Source organism: Crocodylus siamensis, chromosome 1, assembly GCF_052110815.1.
Source record: "Crocodylus siamensis isolate JL-2025a chromosome 1, ASM5211081v1, whole genome shotgun sequence".
In the NCBI taxonomy this organism is placed as follows: Eukaryota; Metazoa; Chordata; order Crocodylia; family Crocodylidae; genus Crocodylus; species Crocodylus siamensis.
In genome coordinates, this window is record NC_143395.1 from 194,489,600 (window position 1) to 194,493,870 (window position 4,271).

Consider the following 4,271-nt stretch of genomic DNA (forward strand, 5'->3'; position numbering starts at 1 on the left):
CCACCATCAAAATAGAATTTCCTGTTATTTTTTAGTCTATTATTTTATATTACTTCATTTTATTTATTTTTATGTATTATCATATTTTATGTTTGATTTTACTTTTGTCTAAATGAATAGACCATGTAATTTTATTGTATGCTTTTACCAATTGCCACAAATCATGTTATTAATATATAATGTTGTTGTTAATTCTATTGTATCATTTTAGTGGAAGCTCTAAACAAACTACTACTAGAGAACATATTTGCCAATTTGTGAGGAAAATCACATGCTAAAGTAACAGGCAGACAAGGTTCTTTGGGTGAATCTGCTATCTTTTATTAGACCAACTAAAGAGTTGGAGAACAATTTTTAAGCAAGCTTTCAGGTTCAAAAACCCTTCGTCAGGTTAAGGAAGTGTCAGCAGTTGGTGTGTGCTCTTCCTGGGTGGAATGAAAAGTAAAGAAGCCAGAGGCTGGGCTGGTATGCATACAAGACAGTGAAGATGTAGATTGAGGAGTCAGTGGGTGAGAGACTGGCTGGGGGGTGGGGGAGCCAGGGAGAAAAGGCGGATGAATAGTGGAGAGATACCTGGGGAGTCAGCTGTCAGGCAGGTTATAATGTGTCATAAATCCAATGTCTATATTTAGTCCATGATTTTTAGTGTCCAGGAGGTTGATGAAGTGGAGTTCATAGGCTTGTCTCTGAGAAGTGTTTTGTAAGTTTACTTTGAGGATCGGGACTGAGAGATTGGAGAGAGAGTGGTTTTCTTATGAGAAATGTGCCCCACAGGTAACTGGGTATTCCTGTCTTTGATGGATTTCTGGGGTGCGTTCATTCTGGTGTGCAGTTGCTGTTTGGTCTCTCCTACGTATTTTCCATTGGGGCATTTGGTGCACTGGATGAGATATATTACATTTCTGGAGGTGCAGCTGTAAGATCTGGGAATGCTGATGGCTCTGTTGTGGGGTATAGTAATTGTGGGGGTGGTGGAGATGTGTTGGCAGGTTTTGCATTTCTTGTCATGGCTCATGGCATGGTCTTCGATCCATTCAGTGTGTTCTGGGCCTGAGGAAGTTTGCTTCTGGTGATGAGGTTGGAAAGGTTCGGTGCTTGTTTGAAGGCTAGGATGGGTGGCTCTGGGAAGATCTCTTTAAGAATAGGGTCTCTTTATAGTATGGATTGTAATTGTTTGAGGATTTTCCATATCGGTTCAAGGGAGGGGTGATATGTCATAACCAGTGGTGTGTGATTTGTGGGGCGTTTTCTTCTGTACTGCAGCAGTTCTTCACGTGGTATCCATGTGGCTCTTTCAGACGTGTGATCTATCTCTCTGGAGGAGTGTCCTTGTTGGATGAAAGCCTTTTTAAGATTGGTGAGGTGGCAATCCTGGGCGTTCTCTTCAGTGGAAATTCGATGGTATCTGAGGGCTTGGCTGTATACCACAGCTTTTTTGATGTGTTTAGGGTAACTGCTGGTTCTGTGCAGATATGTATGTTGGTCTGTGGGTTTCTTGTATAACATGGTCTGTAATTTATCATTCTGGATACTGATCATCATGTCTAAAAAGGAGATGTTGGTGCTGGAGTATTCTAGAGATAGTTGGATGGAGGGATGGTGATCGTTGAATTTCTGATGGAACTCAGAGATTGCAGGTTTTCAGTCCAAATGATGAAGATGTCATTGATATAGCTTAATTATAGCAAGGGTTTGATGGTACAGTTCTTGAAGAAGTCTTCTTCCAGGTGGCTTATAAAAAGGTTGGCATATTGTGGGGCCATTTTGGTGCCCATAACTGTTCACATCTTCTGGAGGAAGTGTTAGTTATTAAAAGTGAAATTGTTGTGTGTAAGGATGAAGTGTATAAAGTCAGTAATACCTTTGGGTCTGTATTCTGAGTTGTAATCTTGTTCCTGTAGATATGTAAGGCAGGCTTGGATGCCATCCTGGTGTGGGATGTTGGTATATAGGCTGGTAACGTCCATGGTGGCTAGGAAGGTGTTGCTGGGAAGGTGGCCTATGTTTTTAAGTTTCTGTAGAAAGTCTGTAGTGTCTTGGACAAAACTTGCTCTGTGGGTGACGAGCAACAGGAAGCAACAGGAAGACTCATGAGTTGGATATTCTCACTCTTGCTCAGCTCTACTTAAAAGCCTAACTCCCATGTCTGTATACAAAAGTGGCAGGCACTGAGAAGACTTGAGTCCCACAGATATCCCATGAGTTTTAGGGAGGGCAGTATCTGAATCACATTTAAAAAATCACAAGATGCTTTTGAAAATGTTGCCCTTGACACTTAATGATGTTGTGACCACACACCATCACCACAACTCTTAAAGTTACATACACCAAAATATTCTGCCAATGTGCATTGTGTTTTCTATTACCACCAAAGGCTGCAAAACAAACCAGTCTGAAGTTTTAGGCTTCAGAGGTTTCTGAGAGTGCAAAAGCTTCATTCCAAATGTGATGGGCAACATGTATTTTTATCATGCTCCCATTGTTCAAAATCCTCTCAGACTTTCCAAAAAAAATTCACCTTAGGGCTTAGACCAAACATGGAAAATTTCAGACTGAAAAAGAATTGCTTTTTGGGAAATTTATGAGAAAAGTTATGAGGGTAGAAGGGGGATTAAAACTCAGCCTTAACTGCAGTGCTTGCTATTGCAACTTGTATAATAATTTTACACAGAGGCTGCATACCAAATTAATTTTCCTAAGGCTTCACAGTCAGACTCAGCAGCCTACTGTGTGTATGCACTGACTTAGATTGTACCACAACATCCCATCTAATACGGTGATGTTTTGGCACGCAATGCAAATAAATTACTCTTATATGGTCTGCTAACCATTGGTCTTAAGTCTTTGTTCTTGCTCCCAGTTGTGTGTGAAATAAATATTTTAGCTGTGAGGAGGTTTGCAGAAGCACTTCTATGTCTAATAAATGCTATCTGTCCAACAAAACACTGGAGCAGTTAATGGCATAGTTTATTGCCTGCTAAGGTGGCAGTGCTGCTCTCCTGGGGACCTGGATTGGAGAACCAAATAGGAACAAAGCAATTTTTGTTCTAGTTTCCACCAAAAGTCTACCTAGGGCCTGATACAAACCCCCAGGGATCTGCCAAAGGGTTCTCACTGACTGTAATCAATTTGTACCAGTACTTTTGTCTTTCAATCTAAGTATCCAACTGCAGCATCTAGCACAGAGGTGTACAAAATATGACCCATGGGCCAGGTGCAGCCTACTAATGGATTTTATCCAGCCCGCAGTGGGTCCCACCAGGTGTGCTGGACAGAGCAGGCAGGAAGGTGGGTAGGGTCTCCATAGAGACAGGACCAGGACCCCCATGGGCAAAGCATAAATGGCCAAGAGGATGGGATGGGGCTGTGGGCTGGCAGTGAGCAGGACATGCAGCCAGTGCCGGGACCAGGGTCAGGGCCAGGGCCAGGGCTGGGATTGTGGGGTGGTGACACCACCATCACCCTGCCACACTGGGCCAAATCAGCACCTGCCCCCACCCCGCTATGCTGAGCTGGGTCAGCATCCCCTCCCCACATCCACACTGAGCCAAGTCAGCATCCCCCCCTACTCCGCAACAGCTCACCAAAACTCCCCAAGTGGCCCTCCAGCCAAAATAATTGCTCACCCTTGCTCTAGCAGCTGTTTCAGAAGAAGGCAAATAAAAGGGCCAGTGGTGAGAACAGCATTTACCACTTTATCAGGTGCTTTCTGCATGACTTTAGACTGAAAATCTAGGCCCATGGCTTCAAAAGGTCTTTAGGCACCTAAATGTCTTTGAAACTTTTGTACCTCGGCTCTCCATTCCCATACAGATATTTGTGTCACTCTGTCACCTAGGCCTATTGTAAGGATAAACGATATAAAGATTCTATAAATATTCAGATCCTAGGATACCTTACAAAAATCAAACCAGAGTGTGTGATGATCTGCATAGTGGGACAAGTTGTGTCCAGCCCTTATTAGTTAGAGATTGGCTTGTGTCCTGAAGGATGAGGGCCATATTCCTTCTAAAACTCCTGGGGGGTTTACTGGTATCTGTGGCCAAGTTCTTTGTTTGGGTGATATGCTATATGGATGCAAAGTCTTCTTATTGTACCAGTGTGTCATAATACTGTAGTATATTTACAGCAATTCAAAGAAAACATTGCTATAAGCACAGATGGCCAATAAAATTCTGACACAACAATGTTCTGCCAGATAACACTGATTGGATAAAATTAAAGTGTTCTGCAGGTTTCCACCAAAACTTTTCACTTTTGACCAAACACAC

General features: G+C 42.7%; 1 pseudogene; it reads right to left on the bottom strand.

Moving 5' to 3' along the window:
- Nucleotides 1-1,214: 1,214 nt before the first annotated feature.
- Nucleotides 1,215-3,742, bottom strand: LOC149873820 (uncharacterized; annotated as a pseudogene).
- Between the last annotated feature and the right edge of the window lie 529 nt (nt 3,743-4,271).